The sequence below is a fragment of the Microtus pennsylvanicus genome, chromosome 6 (assembly GCF_037038515.1).
Source record: "Microtus pennsylvanicus isolate mMicPen1 chromosome 6, mMicPen1.hap1, whole genome shotgun sequence".
NCBI classification, from domain to species: Eukaryota; Metazoa; Chordata; class Mammalia; order Rodentia; family Cricetidae; genus Microtus; species Microtus pennsylvanicus.
In genome coordinates, this window is record NC_134584.1 from 126,002,526 (window position 1) to 126,028,155 (window position 25,630).

Genomic DNA, 25,630 nt, shown 5'->3' on the forward strand with positions numbered 1-25,630 from the left:
ACATGTCACACATACCTGTAAGAAAATTTAGAATAACTAGGAGGCTGGAGAGATGGCTCAGTGGTTAAGAGCACTGGCTGCCCTTGCAGAGGACCCAGGTTCAGTTTCCAGCACCCATCTCATGGCTCACAGCCATCTGTAACTCCAGTTCCACGGAATCTGATGCCCTCTTCTGGCCTTCACAGACATTGCATGCATATGGCGTACAGATACACATGTAGGCCAAACACTCATACAAACAAAATAAATAAACATTGTAATAAACAAAGAGAAAACGTCTTCTTTCCCATGCCCAGGGCCAACTGCATGCCAGGCTCTGTTCTGGCATCTGTCCCTGTCCTCCTGAGCCTCACTGTCCCCTCTTCCTTCTGGAAGGCAGATCCCACCTTAGGGAGCCCATCACCCCCTCTGGACCACCCCCTGCCAGGCCTTCCAGGACTCTCACCTACCCAACCCCCTCCTAACCTTCCTTCCTGTTGCACTCCAGCAGGAAGTCTGGATGCCCGTAGACTGCCCCCACCCCTGTGACCATGTGCCCCTCCCACCTTCATGCCAGCTGCGCTCCCCTTGCTTGTCCCTCTCCTCTGCCCAGGCAGCACCTCCTCTCAGCCAAGCCCAGGTCAGTTCCTGCTGTCAGCCTTCCAGACTCACCAGCAGGACTGTCCTCCCGCTCTGCTCCGCATCCCGTCAGCCCATCGTTCTGTGATGACATCTTCAGGCGCGAAGATGTGGCAGTACCCATCACCAAGGCCTCCCCGCTTGCTCATATGCCAACTCAGAACACGTTTCTCTTCCTTCAAAGCACCGCCTCTCTGATTAGTGCCCCAGTAGACACACACATTTGCGATGCTCGGGATGAATGTGACCTCCAACACGGGGGGTGCCGACCTGTATGCATCCCGCCCCCATGATTTAAGTGACACCAGCTCTCTGGGAGACCATGGGCCTGGCATTTGTCCTCTAGGCTGTCACCTGACTCTGCGCAAGCCAGCTGCTTCTCTGTGCATCCCTTTACCTCTCTGAGCCACTTTCTTCATTAATGAAAGGGGAAGAGGGGTGCTGCCTCAGTGCCAGTTTCTGCGGAACAAGTGACGTGGCAGAGATGTGCCTTGCAGATGTGGGCATCGGTGTCCGTTCCGCTGGGGATGAAATGGAAGAGGGTCTTCCAAATTCCCGTATTGAGACCCAAACCCCCAAGGTGAGGGGAGGAGGAGGAGGCCTTTGGGCATGGTTAGGTCATGAGGGTGAGGCCCTAATGAACGAGAGTGAGTGTTCTGTGAAAGGAACTAGAGAGAGGGACCCCACTCTGTTCCCACCATGTGGGGCCACAGCTGGGGGCTAGCATGTCGAAGATGCCCGCACAGAGCTGATCTATGCTGGCACACTGGTTCTTAAACATCCAGCTTCCAAAACTGTGGGAAATAATGTCTTTTTTCCCCCCACTTTCAGTTTGCAGGACTTCATTACAATTGGGCTGAGACTGTCTGCCCGCTTGAGCAGGGACGGGGGAAATTGAAAGTCTGGGAGATTGGTAAGGTTCTATCTTCAATACACTACATTCTCAGGTGCTGGCTTGGGGGTTCCCAGAGCCCTTTGGTTCCTCCCCCAGTGCCTTGCCAGCTGTCTGACAGCACATGTTCTCACAGAGCATGACTCTCTAGCCCCGCCCCGCCGTGCGTGAGTACAGTAACTCCAAAGCAAGTCTGCCGGCTGTGCCTATCTGGGTCCTCCACATACGCATTCATGTAAGAAGAGCCTGGAGTCAGGATGCTGACTCAGAGCTTTTCCAGCCCCCGCTGGGAGGAAGGAAGTGTCCGACTCATACCAGGTCCCAGGGCTTGAGATGTGATCTCAAAGCATGACTGCCCCAGTCCACCCTGTTCCTCTAGCCATTGCTCTCCTCCGGGCAGGACTTCCTCCTCCATGGTCCTCTGCTCCTGTGTTTGTGACAGCAAAGCCAGGGTGACAGCAGCCTACACACCTTTGAGGTGGCTTTCACGTCATCGTGGGTAGACAGACAGGAGGGAGAAACAGGAGAGCCCTACACACTTGCAAGTCAGTTAGCTTAGGATATGCAGTGCCAAAGGGACCCTGCTTTAAACACTGACACCCAAGGGTGTCCTATGACCTACACAAGAAGACCCTGGCATGCAGCCCACCCACATGTACCATGCCCACAAATATTTAAAAAAAAAAAGAAAGAGGGCCTGGAGAGATGGCTCAGGGGTTAAGAGCATTGCCGGCTCTTCCAAAGGTCCTGAGTTCAATTCCCGGCAACCACATGGTGGCTCACAACCATCTGTAATGAGGTCTGATGCCCTCTTCTGGCCTGCAGACATACACACAGAAGAATATTGTATACAAATAAATGAATGAATAAATAAATAGATAAATATTTTTAAACAAAGAAAGTGGATTTAAAAAAAAGAAAGAAAGAATGAAAGAGAGAGGGGGGACAGCCCCTTCCTCAGTCCCTCAGCTGGAATGTTTCCACCCAAGACAAGCGAGGAGGAACCTTCCTGCAGAGACAGGAGGCCTCCGCAGAGCAGCTCCCCCTTTCTAAAGTTGCTAAGCGATGGCTCCCAGCCATCAAAGAGAAGGTGTGCAGCGAAAGAGAAGAGACAAGAGAGGTGGCTGTAATTGCTACAACAGGAGCCTGAGTCTTTCTGTGCTTTTGCATACAGCTTCATACAGGAGAGGATGTCAGCCTTCGTCACCACTGTCACCTAACCCCTCATTGATGCAAATGTCGTGTTTCCAAAGGAACAGAGCTGAGGATGTGTCTCCAGAGACACAGGCGAGCTTCAGGGAGGCCATGGAGCTGTGCTGGCCCGTTCAGGGAGCTCTTAGGGGAAAAAGACCTGTGTTAGAGGCTCCCATGTGCCTCCTCCCCCCTCTGTCTCTCATCCTGCAATCTGGAGCATTTGAACCCAGAAGACTATGAGTCATGTGGAGACTCCAACTTCCAGAAAGTGAAGACAGGCACGAAAGTCATCTTCCAGCCTGGGGTGGGGGTGAGAAAGAATTAGAACTTTAGCCTTGTGGGTAGAGAGAGACTAGCATGAGGAAGTCCAGCCCCCACATAACCTTCATGGCCAGCTGACCTTGCTGAGTAAGTCAGCTCCGGGGAAAGACCCTGTCTCAAAAAGTAAGATGGAACCAGCCAGATGGTTCATCAGGTAGGGTGCTGGCCTCCAAGCGTGGATGACCTGAGTCTGTTCCTTGGTACTCATATAGCAAAAGGATTGAACTAACTCCTACAGACTGTCCCCTGATCTGCATACATGTCTCCCCTGCTCCACATACATACATAAAAAATAAATAAAACACAATTAAAAATGAAGAATGATTGAGGAGGGCCCTGATACTGACCTCTGGCCTTCATGTTCCACATGTGCACCTACACATATGTGTTTGTCCATGTGCGTGCGCACACACACACGCACACAGAGAACCTTCACCTCTCAGAGAAGCTTGTGTTTACTAACATTAACCCTGAGCTAAATGGAACTCATGTTAGTTGAGTTACAGTCTTGGCGACTAAACTCTGCTTTGGATGATAGAAAACAGTAGATCCTGTGTACATGGCATCCACAGGGCATCCCAAAGAGGAAGGATGAGTGAGCCCAGCAACTTCCACACACCTAGAGAGCAGGAGCCGGCCTCTGAAACCTGGGCTCCTACTCACCGAGCCGGACCCATCACCCTTAACCAGTGATCATCCCCAGGTCTCTCAAAGCTAACATTACGTCAAAGCCACTTCTATTTTTAACTCATGAAACCAAATGATGATTTTAAAGTCTCCCCCTTGATAGCAGGACCGTGGGAGAGGTTACCAGAGTGTGAGGAACACGCAGGCATCCTTGTGAGTCACGCTGTCACCCACAGTGGCCCGAGGCTGGCTTCAGTATTTTGATCTTCACTCTACAGTGCATAGCCTGCATGCTAGCTGGGGACAGAGGAGTAACAGCGTGGACGGTGAAATACAAGTGCCCAGCTGTGCATGGAGGGGAGGGGCTTCTGCAAACTCCTCTCCAGGCTGCTTCCGCTAGGGCCCACATTTCTAGGACTTCACAGAAGGAATGAGGCTCTGTAGAGCAGGCAGGCCTGTAATCCTAGCACTGGAGAAGCGGGGCAAAAGGAGCACAAGTTTGAGGCTAGCCAGGGCTACAAACTGTCATCCTGTCTCAAAACAGTAGCCAAAAAACAAAATGGAAAGAAATCGGTGTATATTGCTAGTTATAAACGGATTTGACTCTTTTTTTCTTACTAGTAAAAATTTTTAAATGCAATTATCGCAACACAGGTTTCAAAAAAAAAAAAACAAAATCTCTTGGCTTCTCTTGGCTACCGGGAACAAAATATCGAAAATTGTTATGAAGATATGGTGGCTCTCATACCTGTCATCCAACACTCTGAGAGACGGTGGCAGGAGGTTTGCCAGTAAGAATTCAGGGCAGACTTGTTTCAAAAAAAAAATCTTTTTTTATAATAGGCCAGTTTGAGTGTAAGATTTTAAGATTCTTAATGCCAGGAAAATAAAATGAGATATACCTCTTTTTTTATCATAAAATTATGAAGTACCGTATTCACTGAAAGTCATTCTATGTAACTGTATTGTGTCTCAGACTGGTAAACTCTGACATGCTATTTCTGCTCACTGAGGAGCTGGCTCTGGAAGCAGGGTAGACACCTCCCCATTTCAGACCCAAAAGTGTCCTCTGAGGCCCATGTTTGGGTAGAACTGGTCCCCTAACTCTGTGAGATCAAGAAAACAGCCCCCAAAGTAAAAACACCGCATCCTTGAGAACAGCCAGAAGGAAGCTATTTCCAGGAGAGGGAACTAGTGTTTAACCCACACGATAAAGACGCCCACAGTGGGAAGGAGAAGTTGGACGCTCACCCGTGAAGAGGAAGTGTATCCAGGGATCCTCAGCTTCCCTAGTTGGTTTCTGCTGGATATTTTGAGCCTTAAATCAGATGATGTTTTCCTGTCTATTTGTCTCTTTAACTATTGAGGACACAGCAGCACTTGGGAGGTGGAGGCAAGAGGATCTCTGTGAGTGAGTTCAAGGCCAGCCTGGTCTACACATCAAGTTCCAGATCAGCCAGTGCTACAGAATAGAGAAGTCTGTCTCAAAACAAAACAAAGACCCCCCCCCCAAAAAAAACACAAAGCAAAAAAGTAACAATGAAAAAATAAAAACTACTGGTAGCGATTTATTCTTTTTCTTTGTTTTTCCATAGACGTAATAAGCTCACTGGCTCAAATCTGGAAGCATAGCTATTGTAGACCATTCTCTGGCCCCTACAGATTAGCCGCGCTTCAGTTTAGTGGAATGTGTCATTCAAGAGAGGCAAAAGGCAAAGGTCGTGACTAGTCTAGACATAGCACAGAAAGAAACTCTCAGGAAAAGAATAATCTAGGACCTGTTTCACTCAAAAGTCACTTTTTTTTTGAGACAGGGTTTCACGTAGTTCAGGCTGGCTTCAAACTCTCTAAGTAGCTGGGGTGACCTTGAACTCTTGACCCACTGAAGGGCTGCGATTGTTGCCATACCCAGCTCAAAATCATACCTAAAAAAGAAAGCATGATTCTGGTTCATGGGAAGTTTTAAGAGACTTTGAGTAAGTCTGGGGCTGTGGTACAATGACAGTGGACGTCATGCCTTGGCTTTGAGAGATTATGTAGAGCATAAAAGCAGGAGAAAATTGACCTCAGGAAGACTCTCCAGATCCCAGTCCCAGTCTTATCTTCTCTAATCCAATTTGTGATTTTGTATGTATTTATGTATGCATGTATGTATGTATGTGCATGGAGATGCCAGAAGACATCCTTGGGTGTCATTCCTCAGGTTCCACCTCCATACTGTTTTGAGGCAGGGTCTCTCACTGTTCTACCTATAAGCTAGAATGACCACTGATTTCAGTGATCTCTAGGTTTCCACTCTTTTATACAAGGGTTCTGGGCTTGAACTTAGCTCCTTGTGCTTGCACAAGTACTCTACAGTTGAGCTGTCTGCCCAGTCCTGCCTTGTGATTTATTCTCAAACAGTGTTATTTTTGGGGGTGGGGTGGGGTGGGAGGCTTTTTTGAAACAGGGTTTCTCTGTGGAACAGTCCTGGCTGTCCTGGAACTCACTCTATAGACCAGGCTGGTCTCTAACTCATAGAGATCCTCCTGCCTCTGCCTTCCACATGCCAGGATTAAAGGCGTGCCCTAGCACACCCAGATAAATAGTTCTATTTTTAAGGACTGATATTACTTAACTTCTGTTCTTCCTTCAAATTTTTCCAAAGATGGAAAAAAAAGTGCACGCCTTTAATCCCAGCACTCGGGAGGCAGAGGCAGGCGGATCTCTGGGAGTTCGAGACCAGCCTGGTCTACAAGAGCTAGTTCCAGGACAGGCTCCAAAGCCACAGAGAAACCCTGTCTTGAAAAACAAAAACAAACAAACAAAAAAAAAACAAACAAAAAAAAAGATTTTGTTACTTATTTTTACTACAGTAGAACTCACTCGACGTTATTAGCACTACATGCACCCTTTTACATACCCAAGTTACTGTTAAGGGTCTTGGGGTTCTTATTTTTCCTATACTTAGGGACAGTTTTGCTGTTTCATCTTGAATTAATTATATCATGATTATTGCTGATGATACTAAAAGAAAGAATGACAGAATGCCTTAGACTTGGATGCAATAGTGAACTACACCACCGTGGCCACATCATTCTTTACTTTCCTATTGCCTTGGCAGAGTGGGGCACCATCTTTAAGAGGGTGTGAATGAAGAGTGGAGAGACTGTCTTTGTAGTGACCGTTAGCCTAGGTGACGTGGGTGGTCATTCAGAGAGAACCCTTTGTTTTTAGTCTATCGTTTTAAGGACAAAAAGGTAGAAGATGTTTCAAAGTCTTAAATGAATCAGAAAATGGACTCAGAGAGACGGCATGTCTCTATATACCCCCCCAAAACATTATTCTGTGATCTTCTCAGCTCTTCTATGGGACGCCACCTCGTGTACTCGTTCCTCTCCTCCGTTTATTCTTCCCTGAAAGGACTTTCCTAATGGAGGATCGTGGAGAAGGAGGGAAAGAGGAAACACACCGTAGATGCCAGACACCATCTGACAAGTGAAAGAGGAAGTGGGTGGGCCAAGGTATGGCCAGATGGTCTACACTCCGCTGAGAGAAGAAATGAATTACCCAATTGCCAGAGAACCAGCTGAATGTCTTTAGCTGTGTCCAATGGGCCACGAGGGAGGCAAGGGCTTGGTGTGTCCCCAAGAGCACACAGGCACATTGGGCCTGATGCATGCTGGGAGGAGGGCTGTTTTCCAGCTGAGGGCTAGTTTTTCCGGACAACAGTAGCCGGCATTCCCTACCTGTAAGACCGGACAGGAGGAAGTAGGTCTAAACAAAAGCAACAGTAGGGGTAGACCAGATGGCTGCCTGGAACCCAAGAGACTGTTCAGTAGAGATCGGGAGGAGTGAAGAGTTGAAGCAGTGGCCTAGATCGATTAAGCAAAAATAAAAGGAGGTGATGGGAGCTGGTGACCCAGGACAGTTAGTTGTCTATGCTATTAAACTGCCAGACAGTTAACCAGACGGCCCCGCTTGTGGGAAAGCAACAGCAAGCTAAGGCTGAGTGGGTTTAGAAACCCATGATTATTTCTCCCTTCTTAGCAGCCATTGGCTATGAAGTCAAGCCATTCAACCAGGTAAAAATAAAGCAAGAGCATCGAATTAGCGGCCACTTGTAATCAGGAGGCATTAAATAGGACAAGACTGGCTGGGCTTAACCTTTCCCTTAGTGGACACAGTGATGGCATTGGATATGAAATTAGGAAAATTATGCTGTATTCATTCATTCATTTGATCACTAGTCAGTGGTACTTGGGCTATATTGGTTAACTAGAATTGAGTCTTGCTCTTAAGGAGATTACATTCTGAAACAACATTTTCATTCATGAGCTGGGCATGTTAGACCATGCCTGAAATCCCAGCTCTCAGGAGACTGAGGGGAAAAAAAAATAATGATTACTGTGAACTTGAGGCTAGCCTGTACTATATAGAAGACACTATCTCCAATATGTAGTGTGTATATTTGTAAATCATTTAATCCCATCAAAAACTGGTGAGTTAGCAAGTGTTGCACCCATTTTACGGCTGAGAAAAACCACATTCAGGATATGTGAGGGTTGTGTGTAGTGTCTGATGGGCCTCGACAGAACCTAGATTTGACCCATGTCTCTCACTACTGAAACATACTTTTTTTTCCTATATCCCTTTTTTAAGGTTTTGTTTTGTTTTTTAGAAAGAGACATTTGAATGCAAAGTCTATGGGAACGAAGAAACAGATATTAAAGGAAAAGTACCTGATATGGGGGGCAAAATGAGTGCAGGAATGTATCGTGATATTCACATGGGGGGACGGATTACAAGAAAGAGGAAGTTTGTGGGTGGAAACTATGAACTCAACCTTAAGAATAATTTTGAAGAGCTTCTAGGACACACCAAAGAAACAAACAGTGGTCACTGAGACATGTAAAAGTGGAACTCTACTGAGTGGCCTTGGCCAGAAAGCTAGTTCTGGGCATCAAAAGGAATGATGAAGTCACCATTAACAAAGGCAAGGAGTCCACAAACAGAAATGGGAAGAGAGGCCAAGGAACTTTAGGAAGCTCTCCCTCCCCTTAGAAAAGAAGCAGAAAGTGTAGTGGAACAAGTATTTGGAAGATCCTAGAGTCTCAAACTTCCCAGCACCCAGGGAAGGAGCAACGAGAGAGAGAGAGAGAGAGAGAGAGAGAGAGAGAGAGAGAGAGAGAGAGAGAGACGTAAAGCCATTGCAAAGTCTTCAAAGGACTGGACCAGATACAAACCAAGAGAAGCCTATTGTAGGACTGAAACTGGCTTACATAGAGCCCCAGGTTCAATCCCCAGCACCTCATAAACCAGGCGTGGTGGAGAATGCTTGTAATCCCAATACTTGGAAGGTAGAGGTAGGAGGATCAGAAGTTCAAGATCACCCTCAGCTACGGAAGGAACTTGAAGGCCACCCTGAGCTACTTGAGACCCTGTTCTGTTTTGGTTTGTTTTTTTAAAGCCCTGTGTGGATAAGTCGGGTGGTTCTCACACCCTTTAAATCCAAGTGTGTGCTTGAGTAATGGAGACAGCAGGGCTGGGTTGCCCAGCCAGATACTCTGGCAATAAAAGGGAGGAAAGAGGAGGAGCCAGGAGAAAGTTTTTATGGAAAGTTCCGGGCTGGGCTGCATAATTTCAAACATTATAAACCTCTTCCTGTGTCTCTATTTTTTCCATCCTCGCTCCCTCTTCACGCTTCTCCAGTGATGTGTAAACTTGTCCTGGCCAAGCTAATCCGTCAAGACAGGAACACTTAGGAGCACTGGTCTAAGCGAGCCTGCCAGTGTGGATCTGGAGTGGGGAAACAAAGCTGATAAACTGTTCCAGCAAGAACTTTTACCAAAAATAGCACCATCTAGATTAGTGATTACAGAAGGTGAAGGCCATAGGGGGAAAAGTTGGCTGTGTTTGTATAGAAGACAGCTGAACATGTTTGTAGAAAAGGTTCTAGTGTCCAGGGATAAACTGAAGATTGTTTATAATTCTAGACAAGAATGAAGGCAAAGATAACCAGGCCATGACAGGAAGGGCCTGTTTGAGAGAGAAGCAGACCTTCTCTCCCCTAAAGGCTAAAGAAAACGAAGGCGATAAGTCTGTCCAAGAGAAACTTGAGACAGAAAACAGCAGACTGGGCATCTTGCACCAATCATACAAGTAACACAAAATATAAACAGCATCCTCTGAGGTTGTAAAGTTGGTTCCGTGGGTAAGAGAGTTTGCTGCACAAGCTTGAGGATCTGAGTTCGAATACCCAGCACCCCTGTAAGAAGCCTAGCATGATTTACTTACCTATAATTCCCACACGGTAGAGGGAAGAAAGAGGAAGACCACTGAAGCTTGCCAGCTGCCAGTCTTGCTTGCTTCACTTTCAGTGAGAAAGCCTGTCTCAGGGTCATAAGCTAGAGAGTGACATACTCTGGGCCTTTACACTCACCCACGTGGGTATGCACACCACACATGCTGACACCACCACCATCACCCCCATCTCAGAGGCTGATGCAGAGGCCGTGAAGGGTACCGCTTACTGACTTGCTTGCCTTGGCTTGCCCAGGACCACCAGCCCAGGGATGGCCCCACCCACAATGAACTGGGTCCTCCCCAACTGACCACTGATTAAGAAAACACCTTACAGCTGGATCTTATGGAGGCATCTTTTCAACTGAGGTTCTGATGTGGGATTTCCCTCTGTATGCTGTAATTACCATTGGTTAATATAATAAAGAAACTATCTTGGGCCTGCGCAGGGAACAGAGCTAGGTGGGGAAAACTAAACAGAATGCTGGGAGGAAGAAGGCAGAGTCAGAGAGAAGCCATGGAGCTGCCGGAGACAGATGATGGGAACTTTACCTGGTAAGCCACAGCCATGTGGCAATACACAGATTAATAGAAATGGATTAAATATAAGAGTTAGCCAATAAGAAGCTAAAACTAATGAACCAAGCAGTGATTTAATTAAAACAGTTTTTGTGTGGTTATTTTGGATCTAAGCTAGCCAGGCAGCTGGGAACCAAGCCGCCCTTCTCCAACAAGGTTCTCTCCTTTTAGATGACTCTAGCTTGTGTGTTAAGTTCACATGAGACCCGCCAGCACATTGAGACTGGGCAGCACTTCCTGAAGTGTCTATGACAAGAGGGACGGGTACTGGAGTCCAGGACCCACCAAAATGAACGCCCCGAGAAAACCAGGTTGTGAATTTAGATGAGAAGAAGGCCGGCTTCTGAGGCCAATGACCTTCAAATCACCTCAACCCATAAAACTGGTTTAAATTCATCTCAGGTTGCTAGTGTGCCCTGCCTAAAAAGAAAAGCAAATCTTTCTAAAGGAGAATGGAATCTTCTGAGGCCTCCAACTCTTCCCACTATTAGCTTTGTGAGCTTCTCCAAACCAGGAAGAAAGGCTTGCAAGACTTGTCAGAGCAATGGCCAGCAGAGCAAGAACAGACTCTATAAACTCCAAACAGAAAGCTATCAGAGGCAGACTTTAAAGACATGCAATCTTTAATGCAAGAAGATTTGGGGGCCAAGGAGGAGAAATTCAGAAGGTATTTGGAGGGCTGGAGAGAAGTCTTAGCACTGGCTACTCTTTCAGAGGACCCAGGTTTAGGTCTCAGGACCCTCATGGTGGCTCATAACTAGTTCCAAGGGATCTAATGCCTCTTCTGACCTCTGTGGGCCTCAGCTTGCACGTGGTGCACCTACTTAGGCACAAACACATACACACACATGTACACACACGCATGCACAATAAAGCAAATAAATATTTTGAAAAGGAAGATATTTGGAAAGCAGGAACAGGAACCAAGTGGAGATTCTTCAAACCAAAATCTAACAAATAAATATAACATCACAGACGGCTTCCAAAAGAGAGGAACTCGGGGTACAGCAAATCCATGGTGAAGCGCAAATGAATGAAAGGGATGGAAAAGATAGAGGGGAGAGAGAGCAGTAGGGAGCTGATTGGAGCTGGAGAGGTAGGTCAAAGGTTAGCAGCAGTTGCTGCTCTTCCAAGGGACCTGAGCTCAGATTCCCAGCATCCACACGAGGGGCCCCACAGCATCTATAACTCCGGCCCCAGGGGACCCGACGCTCTCTGCTGGCCTCCAGGGGACCCGACACTCTCTGCTGGCCTCCAGGGGACCCGACACTCTCTGCTGGCCTCCATCAGCACCACCTTCTGTGTGCATACTCACACAGAGATGCGTGTGGACATGGAAAATAACTCTTTTAAAAGTAAAGCAAAATAACAACTCAGTGAATACAAAGCCAAGGCATTAACTAGGGACAAAGAACATTTCTTAGTCATAAAAATTCAATGTAGCATTATAAAATCGAACAGATTTACCTTGAAAATGTAGAAAACAAATAGCAATGAATCTACCCATAGATAACCCCACAGTCACCGTAGGAGACACCAGCTAATCTCTTTCGATATCGACCATGACGCATAATCAAGTCAGCGTGACCGGAAGGATTCCAACATGGCCAGCAGCCAGAAGCTAGTGGCCCATAGAGGCTCCCAAGCATCCATTAGGAATAAAGCCGCAATGGGAATCTACTTATGTATTTATGTTCCTATTTTAATGGCAAAACAATATAGGAAATCAAGGGCATTTTCCTCTGGAGTTGGGATGGTGATATCTGCTGGGATGAAAGGTGGGACACTCAGGGAAGACAGTCCTAATTCTCGACCCAGTTGATAAGGACACAAGAGGTCATTATCTCTAGAGAGATCTTGGAGGAAGTACCAAGGACACCTGGCCTCAACTCCTTTCAATGGTGCATGAGGCAAGGCCTCCGGTGAGATAAAGAACTTGAGAGCCCTGGGCTAGATATAGAATGACCCATGGGACAAATGATTGCCAGAAGGTCTCTACCTTATCCACAGCAGAAACTAAAACGCTTCGCAGGAAGGGTCAGACACTCAGCCTGTAAGGTAGGTTAGAGGGTGAGGAGGGATAAGCCCACTCGGTAGTGTCTAATCCCCAGTCACAACGTCTAGCCAGACGTTCTTGGACGCAGTCATGGTGCAGTGTGGATAGCATGCTATGCAGGGGTGCTACCTCTTTGTGCCAGCCAACGGACACCCCCAAAGCAAGCAGTTACCCAATGGTGCTGCAAGGCAAGCTAAAAATGAATTCAGGAAAATTGAAGCCCATTTTATGGCCCAGGCGAGTTCTGTGAGGATGCTAGGTGAGACAGGAGGACTGGTGTGGAGTGTGTCCCTTCAGGCTGGACCTTTTCAGTAGCCACACCAGCATTCAGTACCAAATTCGCGGCATGAAAGGGGAAAAGAGGATCCAAAACTATAGGAAGGATCACGTCTAGGACGGCATAAGGACCCAGGGTCCCCAGATGTAGTTTCTATGGAAACAAAAAGAAGCCAAGAGAGACAGGAAGGATAAGAAAGAAAGCTGGGAGCTGGTAAGGTGACTCAGCTAGTAAAGGGACTTGCTAACAAACCAGTTCAATCACTGGGACTCAGTGGGGGGAACTGATCCCCATGGTTGCCCTTACACACACACACACACACTACACACACACACACAACATACATGGCATATACAAAATGAATAAATGTAATAAAAGTTAAAAGAAAGAAAAGAAGGAAAAGGAGAAAGAGGAAGAAGAGAAAGAAGAAGAGAAGGAAGAACAAGAGAAAAAGGAGGAGGAGGAAGAAGAGGAATATCTGAAGAAAGAGTTTCAGAACAAAAGGCTCCATAAATAAACCATTCTTTGTTACTATTGGTCTTCACTTTCATTACTGTCAACTCTCTCTGTATCTGTGTGTGTGTCTCTTTCTGTGTGTCTCTCTGTATCTCTCTCTGTGTCTCTGTCTCTGTCTCTCTCTAACATTCTGCAAGGAACTTCAAGTGTGAGTCAAGCAGAGCTATACCCTAGAGCCCTGGAACCACGCTGCTCATTCATGCTCGCTCCAGTGACTCCAAAAGTACCAAGCTCATCCATGAGTCTTTCTGGATACGTTGGTGGTGAGGTCAAGCCCAGCAGGTCACGGCCAGCATAGGACTCATATTCCATCTGCCTGGCCCCATATGGCTACCTTCCAAGAAGTAGGTGCTAGAGCTGAGGAAGCAGAGAGAGGTGTGGGGAGACTGGTCAACAGTCGAGCAGCTGGAGGGAGGCGGGCTGGGGAGCAAACAGCAGACCTCAGGGAAATTAGGCTTTGGCTGAGCAAAGTTCAGCCTTGTTTTCTCAGAAAGCAGAGCTGGGCTGAGCCACCCTAAAGAACAGGGAAAAGAGCAACCGAGCTGAATATTGGCTTCCACGCTTCCCCGGCATGACAGGCTTGGCCACCCAACAGTGACCAGGGCTGTTGCTGGCAACGGCTCTGGGTGAATGGGAAGAAGGACAAGCAACCAAAACAAGACCAACCAGCTGGGGGATGGCTCGGTGGATTGCCATCCAATCGTAATGGCCTGAGTTCTGATCCCCACTTACACAATCAGCGCGGTGGTGAGCATCAGTCAACAGCCCTAAGCAGGGAGAGAGTAGGCCAACCCTGAGAACTCAAGGGCTAACCAGTGTAGCGGATCAGGGAGCTTCAGATACAGCAAGACACCCTGTTTCAAAAGCCTAGGTGGAGATCCTGAAAATGACTGAGCAAAGATGCGTGACGCCACTCACTGAACCTGATTCCCGGGACCCACGGGGTGGGAGACAGCTGACTCCCACAGCATGACTTGCACTCCCTCCCCCAGTCCCAGCAGTTCTGGGGTTCCTCTGCTTTCCTCTCCCATCCTGGGATTACAGGTTGCCTTCTTCCACACCTCCTTCCTGTGTGAATTCTGGAGCCCCAAAGGCAGGTCCTCAGGTTTGCACAGGAAGCAGCCAGCACTTTACCCACTGAGCCAGCAGCCATGGCTCCAGCCCCCAGGGCTGTCTTTTTCAAGTGTTGTGTGTAGTAGGTTCAGTAGATGAAAACTCCAACGAGACAGGACAGCATGGCCTATTCCCCACTGGGTGTGCACAGCCCACCTCCACAGCTGCCTCTGTTACTCGCCCAGGCCTTAAACCCCATGGCATCCCCTCCCCCAGCCCCTAAATCACGCCTGGACCCTTTGTTCCTCCCCCACAGCTGCTCAGCAAATTCCTTGATTTGAAATTATGATCACAGGTTGGAGAGCTACTTAAAATAATTTTGCCAAATGTTCCGTCTCTGCATTGATGAATATAATGGAGGAGGAATTTTGAAGAGGAAAAAAAAATTTAAGAATTCAGTTTGTTCAGAAAAAAATATCACAGCTTACAGCACAATATTAGCAATATTAGCTCACATCTAAGGATTTTTTTCCCCCAGGAAGTTGGCTGTATGCTGACCTTTGGTGAGCCGGTGAGCCCTGTGCCAGCAAAGGTGAGAGAGGGAGCTGCTGGTGGGTAAGGCCCGCTGCAGACGCAGGGAGCAAAGGTCGGGGGTGTGTTTGGTTTGTTTAAGCATGAGTCAGAGGAGTGGGGGGTCGATCCCAGGTCTCCGATTTCCAATTTCCTGTGCAAGCGACTGAACGCATAGTGCCCCGTCCCAGCAGGATTTTCTGCTGCCACTCTTTGGAACAAAGGTAGATACTGTACGAGGCCACACGCACAAATAACCCAGTCAGGTCACCGCTTCCTTCTCTAAGGGAGATATCTGTGGAACCCAGAGTCAGCAAGGAAACAAACTCTAAGGGGGACAGGGGGGAAGCCGAACACTGTCTGGCTTCTTGGTCATCAGAGGCCCAAAGCATTCCCTCCCTACTTGCTGTTCCGTAGGAGGCCCGGGGCTAGCCATTCCTTCAGGACAGCCCTGCAGCTCAGGCTCCAGGCTGGAGGACACAGGGACTGACTGTGAGTCAGAACAAGGCTCCTAGGTCACTGCCTGCTCTCCTGCAGCAGCCTGGCCCATGAAGGACATTCCCCCCATTTTCCTGGAGTTTCCTCAAGGCTTGGACTAAACCCCCAGAGAGAGTGGGTCTACACCTCAGTAGCTCCCTGGGAACAAGGAGGCTCTAGGAAGAGTGGAGGCCAGCTTCCAGCAGGATCTGGGAAGCAGAGGGTCACCTTAGACAGACATTGTCCTAGGAGGCTCTGTCTGCCAAGCACACAGCCAGTGAAGCCCTGCCCTCTGAGGAGAGCGTCATCTCTAAAGGGTCTCTGCCAGTCTGGAGGGGCACACTTTGGGGTGTCTCATAGACTCAGTCAGGGTTATGCTGAATACACTCAGCTGGTCCAATGAGTATGGGAGTGGGACCCTGTGCTCCCCCTAAATGACAGCGGAAACAACTCCTGCTACCTCGCTCAGCAGGTGTCACCCAGAAACTCCAGGGCTTTCGAACCTCAGAGACCACAGACTCAGGGACTAAACGAGTCCACGATTCTTCTCTTCTGCTTCCAGAACAGAAAAGGTCGTTGGCCCTTGTTTGAGCCTCTGTTTCCCCATCTGTGGAATGGGCACAGCTCTAACCACCTCACCAGCTGATTGGGAGGATGAGACAAGCCTGCCTCACGGGTCAGCACCAGTCTGCAGGAGAATAGCTCTGGAAGGGGCCCAAAAACACTGGAGTGGGAGTGCGGTGGGTGGAAGAGACGAGCGTGGGCCTGGGTGGGGGATGACATCCTTCTAGGCAGGGACAGGGCTGTGTGCCACAGGTCTGCTAGCCAGCTTCCCTCCAAGGGGACCTGGTCTCAGCCCCAAGGCAGGCTCCAAATCCCTCCCCCGCCCTCTTCCTCTTTCTCCTGGGACTCTTTGACCCCGGGAACCCCTGAGCACCTGTCTCCTCCAGTCTCCGCTGCAGGAGACAGGAAACAACTTAGATTCCTCTGTCTCTGGGCCTTTGCCCTCACTCACCCCTGTGCCCTGAGAGGGGCAAAAGGGCCAGCTGCCCAGAGGAGATTTATCACTAACATTGTTTGGAATGTCTAGTGCTTGGCAGTCTGAAGTCTAAAGTGCAGCGTGGCCTTGAGCCTGGGTTGTCGTCATCTTCTGGACTCTGGGGGACAACATGTGTCTCATCTGCCCACCATGTCCACCTCTGTGGTTCTCCTAGGTGACCCCTCCCCTCTCTTCTAATGCCCTAGGCACAGGAGGTGATTGGCTCTCCTGCTCACGTTTCCGTGAGTCACCCTTAGTGCGTGGCGAGGGTCCTCGGGCCTGCTTTCTTCTCACGGTTTCTTCTGTTTTTGCAGAGGACTGGATTTAATGAGGAAGTGCTGTCAGCAGAAGAGAAAAGAAAGCCTTAGCCAACACCCCATCCAGGCAGCAACCAGTCCCAAGTCCCTTCCCTGGGAGGCGTGAGGCCAGGATGTGCAGACCGGTCACCTTAGCTCTTCCAGAAGAGCTGAAGTAGGAGGATACTGAGTTCAAAGACAAGAAAAAGCCTTGTCTCAGAATTAAAATAATAATAATAGCTACAGACACACACACACACAGACACACACACATATACACTCACAGAGACACACAGACACACACTTCTTTGGTTCTAGTCCTTAAAAGTCCTTGAAGGCCCTGTTTTTCATCAGTCCCCAGTAATACACACACACACACACACAGAGTTGGGGGTGCTCTTCGACTCTGGCTCTTGAAGGGAGACTGTAAATTTCTAGAAAGAAGAGGCGGAGGCTATATTGCACACCTATCCACACCAGCCCCTCTCATCCGCTCCCTTGGTTGGATATCAAAGCAACCTACAAGCTTGGTTTGTTTGGATTTTTTATCTACTCTTATTTCACAGCCGAGGAAACTGAGGCCAGAGACATCTGAGGTCAGAGCCACTGCTCTCCCATCCTCCACCCCAGAGGTGCCCACTGGGCCTTATGCCAGTCATGATGCCTTCCTACTTAGGATGTCACCACACCTAGTCGGCGAAGAACTGCCACCTGCTCGGACACGGGGAGACCGGCCCTTTGAACGCAAGCCCGCATCCAAACTCGGGGTTAATGATAAAGCCGACTAACGTAAGGACTGGCCTGCCCTCCCCTCTTTATCAACATGTGACTTAGATTTGAGTGCCAAGCCAACCCTCTCCAGAGCCACATCCTCGGCAGTGACTTGTTAAAGAGTAAATCAAAGTTTGCTGGAAGGGAAGAGTAAATACCCACACTCCGCATGCCAGGCTGGTCCTGAGCCCACTTCCTGGTTCCACTGTTGACTTGGGCTGTAATCCTAGATTAGTGAATATATTCACTGCCCTGGGCCTGGGGAGAGAGGCCAGGACGGAGCCTGCCCCCACCCCTTACACACACACACACACACACACACACACACCTGGCAAGATGCCAGCTCTCGTGGTCTGCCTCGGAGAGGAAAACCTCAGACAAAAGCCAGGCAGGTGCGGAGCTCCGCATACAGCCGCTTGTCCTTGTGCCTGTGACTGTGGAGAAGTGGGTCACATCACCAATAGAACCCGACCATCCTTTGGCTCTGAGCTCACCCATAATTAGCGGGACCGAGGAGAGAAGAGCTGCACTTTGGGCCTCAGATGGCAGGGCGAAAGAATCAGAGCAATGCTGACAAGAGTCAACTGTAATCACACAGTGAGCATGTTCAAAGAAACAAATAAAAATAGCCATAAGTGGGTCAGCATTTACAGGAAGGTCGCAGGCAGGAAACTGGGACAGACTTCAAGTCCCGCGTGGAGGGACAGAAGTTGTGTTTTGTGAATACAAACTTGTGCTATCTTTGGGTTCTCGCCCCCCCCCCCCCCCCGGTGCTGCTTCCCACTTCCCTGTCTTTTGACAGAAAGCAGAAGAAAGTCACCCATCCTGAGTGGTCTACTTGGGTCCCAGAAGGCTGAATTTGGATCTCTTCAGGGCACTATTCACACCAAGACCATGAAGTACCTGTATTCATGCATGTACACATTTACAGACGACCAGTGCCTCCTGTCATTGCTTTTCAGGTCTGTCGCATCTAGTGTGCTACACACACGGGAAGCGTGCAAGAATGCGTATATACATATGAAGCTCACATAGCATACACAAGCAAAGCACATGCATATAGTACACCTTCCTACATGTTCTGAATACATGCTCATGTATGCATACAGGGGCACCCAGTGGACACACGCAGCTGCAGTATTAGGCACAGTATCTCTTCGCACACGTGGTAAGTGTGCATTCATGCCATGTAAACACATTAAGCCCATGTACACATATCCAATATAGTTAGGACTCTGTAAGTTCTTTGGCCATGGAATTAACCAACTTCAAATGGGGAGATATTTATGTCTTTACTACAGGCTTTTTTCTCTTGCTGCAATTCCTAAAACAATATAGTATAATAGCCATTACTTGGCATTTACACTGTTGGGCGCAGTAAAACTAGAGGTGATTGGTTTGCAAAAGGATATGACTATCATATGCAAATATACCATTTTATATCAGAGACAAGAATCTGTAGAACTGGTCTCCTGTGGGTCCCAGAAGCCCCTATACTCCTGAGCATGCTCAGTGTGCATCATGGACCCTATCTGCAAACACAGTAGGCCTGCATCCCTCCCGCCCTCTCTGTAACCTTAAGACTCTGGCAGTTGTTAACTTTCGCTCTTGGCAGGATTGCACTTCCTGGTGGCCTTGGTGATGGGAAGGGTCAGACTGATCAGGCACATGTGGGAGGGGCATACAATCATCCAAGCTCTGGGTTTCAGGTTCCGGGTCCTCAGGACCAGCATGGAGGAGCTGGCAGTATGGCGTGCTTTGGTGAGAGCTAGGCATGCTCTTGGTACTTTTCTGGAGTCTTGAAATACACACCACTTCCAAATGTTGCCTTTAAAAGGAGTTCTGGAGCTATGCCCAGCAGCATAAAGAACACATATGTGCATGGAAGCAAGCGTGTTCACCATGTGGAACAAAGCATGCAGACACCATGAATGCAGAGGGCTGGGGTGTGGAAGCTCTCTGTCCTTCCACTATCTCCTTCATGCAGAGAAGAGGGACAGTCACCCAGAGGCAGGTTCATGGGCTGTCTATGGGTCACAGGAGAAGCAGCCTCTCTCTGGGGATGAACTGAGCTGCAAAATGTCTGGGGCACTCAGGCAGCCCCACGCCTCTACCCAACAGAGCCTTCCTTGCTGCGGTGAGGGGGTTCCAGCCCAGGAATAGGGCCTGTTTCCAGTTATCCTGAAACTCCAGAGGTCCTGGAGCATTTGCCCTCAGGGGGAGAAGATGAAGGTTCCAGAAAGGCATGATGGGCTTCCCTTGTGCCCTCAGCCTCAGACCCCAGTGATGGCGTGGAGGTGTCAGAGGGCGTCTTTAAAATATTGCATCATTTAAAAAGATTTACTTCTTTATACGTCTAGCCTGAGGAGCAGATTAACCAAACACAGACCCATGTGGGAGTAGGGTAAGTGTCTACAGGAATTTGTGTTTTTGTCTTTAAGTTTGGGTTTTCAGAGGGCAAGATTCGGGGGGTGGGGGGAGCGAAAGGAAGCTACACGGGCCAGATAAACTTAAAACCGTAAGCAAAATTCCCTTTTAGCTTTTCAAAAAATGACAAAGTCACACCAGAGAGGAAATGAAAAGGGAAATTTTTAGACTTCTCATCTGTCCAGAAAGCCCCGGCTGGGTTTCAGAACCCAGTAGGGTAACTGTCGGGCCTGCGGTCACACAGCAATCCCAGGAGGCCTTGCGTCAGCAGCCATTATATCAATAAGGAAATACAATCAGCAAACCACAGCCCTGCTTTTTTTTTTTTTTTTTTTTTTTTTGCCTAAGCCCACATGTTGCTTTAGGAGGGTTTTAAAACAAGAGACTTTCCTGTTGTCGAAACCTGTGAACCCACAGCTCTTCCAGGTTACTTAAATTATCCTACCCCTTACAGCTGCCACACAGTGGATTTCAGAACTTTCTCCTCCCCCTCCCCTGGCCGGCAGAAGCCCTGGACTCCCTGGAACCCTCCTGTCCCAAACCATGTGGCTAACTGCTGACACAGGAGGAAAACACTCGTTGCATATTAAGTTCTGCAGCAAAGCAGCCTTGCCAGAGGCTGTTCCGATGCGTTTACTCACTGACCTGAAGGGGGACAGCCACAGGAAAAGAGGATTCTGCAGAAACGGCCCTGTGGTCACGGCCGCGGTGCTCAGCACAGCCAGGCTGTTTTTCTACACACACGCACACACTGGTTTACAAACGTAAGCTATCACAGGAGGCTGTTGTTTATCATAGGACATGCAATCAATCTGCTGGAAAGTTTGAACTACAACCTAAAGGCAGCCCCGACCGCTTTACGAGGCTGCTTGACAGAGTTGCTGGGAAAAGCCAAGTAGGAAAGCGTAGGTGCAGGGCTCAGCAGGGGCCATGGGTGAGCAACGTCAGCTCTTCAGGACCGGGCCTTTGTGCATGCAAGATTTGTTTTTCCCTCGAGCCAATAGGAAGACACAAATTAAAGACTGCATTGTGGAGCCATGAGCCAAATCCACGGAGAAATCTCTCTCTTTCCTGCTCAGCTCAGCAAAGAGTGACTGCGCTTGATAGCAACCTCCCAACCTTAACTTCTGGCCTGGACAGGGGCCACTTGACGCTGCTCAAGCATTGCCTGTAAATGGCATCCATGAACCCTCTCCTGGCCTGAAGCATCGGTCCTTGTGAGTCAGGCCTGCAGCTAACACAGGGCTTCCGGAAGGTAACTTGTCCACTTCTGGAGCCAAGGGCCCTGAGGATAACTGAGGGCGAACTTTATTCTGCAGCCACGGGCGGCTCCATCTTTCCGTCCCTCCTGTCTCCACGCTGAGGCTTGAATCCACCCGACAGTTACCTAACCTCACACTGTCAGCCTTTTTGGGTTAGAATCAACACTTAGCTCATCAGAAACACACACACACACACACACACACGCACACACACACACATCTTCCAAAAGAGAATCTGCTCTCAGTTTGAGCACATTGGGTGTTCTGTTTATTTTCTTTTATTTATTTATTTTTCTTCATCCCGATATATCTGCCAGGGCTGGAATGCTAGAACAGTTCTTCGGCCCGTGGCTCCAATGAACAGCACCAGAACGTCTCCCAATTTGCTTTCTGTTTTGTTTCTCACATTTTTTTTTCTGTTTTAAATTATTTTTTAAAAACCCCACATGGAAAAACAAATTCTTAAGGAGACAGCAAGACAACTCAGTGGGTAAAGACGCTCGCCAGCTTGAGTGTGTGAGCCGCAGGAACCACACGGCCAAGAGAGCGCAGGGATTCCCACAAGCTGTTCCCCACCCTCCTCACACTAGCCAAAGCACATATACCACACACACAAACATATAAATGCAATTTAATCTTTTTAACATTGTGTTTTATGTGTCTGAGTGTTTTATGTGTCTGTATGTATATGCGCCATGTGTATGCCCAGTGTGTAGGGAGGCCAGAAGAGGCATTGGATCTCCTAACACTGGAGCTACAGGCAGTTGTGAGCCATTGTGTGGGTGCTGGGAACTGAGCCTGGCTCATCTGAAATAGAAGTATGCTCCATTGCCCTACCGCAGCCCAGGTCTGAGTCCACAGCCGTGGCTCCTGCTGCAGTCGAGGGCTGTGTGGTGGCCTGGAGTCTGGTCAGTCACCTGAGACTATGTTGATGTCTGAGGGCCTTACTGCAGTCCAGGCCATGCAGATCTGAGAGACTTGCACTGTCCAGAGAGCCGTGGTGTCGTGCATGCCCAGCTACTGCTGACAGTCATGCCTGGGTCGGTGGTCCTGCTGCAGCAGGGGTCTGTGTTGATGTCTGTGGCCTGTGTTAGCATGGGGGAGGGGGACATAGCATGCATGTGTGATGAAGTCAGAGGGCCCTGCTGAGCTAGCCCTACCTTCCCATGGCCCTGGGAGAGCTGACCCTACCCCTAGATGCTCACTGCAGCAGGAGAGCTGGCCAGACCTCACAGAAGAGCTGCTTCTGCCCCGCCCCCCACCCAGCACTCAGGAGAGGCGGCTCCACCCCTCACCACAGGTGTGAAGAATTGGCCCTGACGTCCTGGGCTAGAAGAGCTCGCTCTGCCCCTCCACTGAGAAGGGTGGTCCCAGTGGCCAGGAATAACCGGCTCAACTGCCACCCAGCCCCTCATCCGAGACCATAGGTTGGCCCACCCTAATGTCTCCCTATCTTTAACCCACTGGAGTGTGCAAAGGAGCAGAGCTATGCCAGCAGGATCTCCTTGCCTCAGGGCAGCCATGAGGTATCAGAAGGAGTCTAAGCGAGAGTCTCGTGGTGATGATGTGCCGGAGGCTGATCAGTGGAGACTCATCGCAGAGAATGTTTTTGATAGGACAAAAGGGACCCCACCCGAAATGTGGGTTGGAGTCCTCAGAATGGATAAAAAGGAGAGAGGGAGCTGAGCCCCAGCCTTCATCGCTCTCTGCTTCCTGGCTGCAGACTCCATCTGAGTATCCACCTCATGCTTCCACCACTGAAGCTGGAGCCACCGCTATCACCCCACCTTTCCCATCATGATGGACTGTACCCCAACATCCTGAGCCAAAATAAACCCTACCTTCTTGAAGTTTCTCTTATCAAGAAACAAGAAAAGCGACTTTTTTTCCTTCTTTTCTTTCTTTCTTTTTTTTTAGCAATAGGAAAATAACTCACCAAGCCCCATGCCATTTTTCTCCTTCACACTTTCTCATACAACCTTAGCATGAGTGAGCATTTCCTGGTGCAGCCACACCTCACAAAGGTCCCTTTCCAAAGCAATGCAAGAAGATGCCCACTGTGGAAACCCCAAATACAGCATGACTGTGGGGGCGGGGCTGAGACAACCCTTCTAGTGGCCACAGTGCACAGACCCGAAGAGTACTACATCTCAAAGACAGTGGGCAGAAGGACGAGGATGTGGTCTAGAAGGCTGCATTGGGTCACTTAAAAGGAAGCCGGAAAGACTGGGGATTCACTTAGAGTATTTGCCTGGCCCTTAAGAGACCCTGTATTTGGGCCCTAACACCACACATGCAAGCCGCTAGAGTAATACAGGATCTGAATAGCAAGTGCAAACTGAGGCATATTAAAAAAAAATAAGCATATTCATACATGTGTGCAAAATACACTTGATAATAAGAAATTTGACTATGTCACTTACATCTTCAAAAATGTAGACATTCAGGGGCCACTGATATGGCTCAGAGGGTAAAGAGCTTGCTGCCAAGCTGGAAGACCTGAGTTCAATCCCTGAGACCCACATAGTAGAGGAGAGCTGATTCATACACACACACACACAAATAAGTAAATAAAACTTTTTAAAAGTTATATATTCATGCTAGCCCCCCAAAAAGACAGAACTTTCAAAACTACTCATTGGGAAACGGGTCATTGCCTCATATTTGGGGTTTCATGCAGAACCTCCCACCCTCTGCCTACTGGGCCCAGCCGAGAAGACACCCTTGTGAGGGTCCACTAGATGCCAGGCAGACAGCTGGGCCCAAGAATAGACATCCTTAGGTACCCGTGAGCCTTGGGAAGGACCCCCCCCAGTGTTTCTCAGGGTGAAATCTGAGGCTGCAAAAAGGTGAATTATCTTCCCAAGGAGACAAAGACAGGGCACGGTCTGGGTTTATTTTGCCTGGTGCCCCGCCGCTCTCTCAGTCCGCCTGCCCCAGAGGAACTGCTCAGATCTGCCCTCCATCATGTGGCGACCTCAGGTTCTGTTACGTACTTCAACTAAGGAGCGCTGAGAGGCCAGAGCACGGTCTAGTGTCTCATGATTGCACACAGCCCTGGCTCCATCACGGCCAAATGGTGTCCCTGGCTGGAATAATTTAGTGATAAACAATAGGTGACATTGTCAGTGGGGGGCTCCAATCCTGCCAAAAACAAAACCAGCTGAAGTCTAAAAAAAAAAAGGCTGATCCGTGGGACCAGTGACGCCCTTGAGTCCAATCACATACTTGGTGCTGTCTGACAGCACATCTTCCCGGCCAAAATTCCCATCTCCACTCGACAGCTGCTCTCATCACCTCCTCTCTTACCAGCCCACTATAAAACAAGGGGAAGAAGCCCAAGAGATCCTCTCTACCCAGAGAAGGTGATCCCACACGTGTAGGTTGGCAGGGGTTTCTTATAAAGGCGGAAAAATCAAATAAAATCCTTATTGCCCCATTCAGCAGCAGCCTGGGTCTCTGTGTTGCCGGGTGACCCCCTTGCAAACCCTGTGGCTTAGCTGCACTTCCCTTATCATTCAGATGCGCTGTGCAAAGGCCATAGCACAAAGAGCCAAATGGCATTCTGCAATTAAGGTGGAAACCATCACATAAATGCGGCCGGGGCCAAGGCTTAAACAGCCACATATGGTCTCCCCAAACGTACTCTGGAACATCAGCCAGCAGTAAAAACACACAGGAGGGAGATGGCCTGGCTGGAAATGAGCTGCAAATTGATAAACATGTACTTGTTAATGCGGTGTTTATTATTTTTTTACTGGGATAGAAATTAGCTTGTGCAGCCTTGGCCAGCCAGCAGCTTGAACTCTACCATCTGGGTGGTGGGACAAGCTTGTTTCTGGAGCTCCAGGTTACAGGTTACTCTTGCCAGACTGCATTTGTGGACAGGCCCTGTATATCCAGACAGCAGAACTGAGAGAAACTTTACTGTAGCACCCGCCAGGGCAGCGGAGAGGACTCCCAGGAGGGAGCCGCTCTCACAGTGAGAAGAATGCTACTTCGAGTTCTGAATTTGTGTATGAACGTGTGTGTGTGTGTGTGTGTGTGTGTGTGTGTGTGTGTGTGTGTGTGAGTGTATGGGGAGGATGGAGGTCAACCTTGGCTGTCATCCCTCAGGAGACAATCATCCTGCCTTTTGGGCCTCTCTCACTGGCCAACAAACTCCAAAGACCAGCCTGTCTCCACCTCCCCAGCTCTGGGATTATAAACACAGGCCATGCACCTAGCCTTATGCTTATAAGAGTGGCACACTTTCCCAGCTCAGCCATCTCCCCAGTACTCATTCTACATTTCAAGCCAAGAGAGGGGCTGCCAACTTCCTGGAAAATCACCTTCGCTTCATGAAAAGAACCCGGCTACAAGGTGGCCTGCAA

At 48.9% G+C, this 25,630-nt stretch overlaps 1 long non-coding RNA gene across 1 annotated transcript in view; it reads right to left on the reverse strand.

Moving 5' to 3' along the window:
• The window catches only part of LOC142853008 (uncharacterized), a 34,489-nt gene extending 13,400 nt beyond the window's left edge, over positions 1 to 21,089 (reverse strand). Inside the window, exon 1 of the long non-coding RNA XR_012911053.1 lies at positions 20,641 to 21,089. This is a non-coding gene — a long non-coding RNA (uncharacterized LOC142853008). The remainder of the gene's footprint in view (positions 1 to 20,640) is intronic.
• Between the last annotated feature and the right edge of the window lie 4,541 nt (positions 21,090 to 25,630).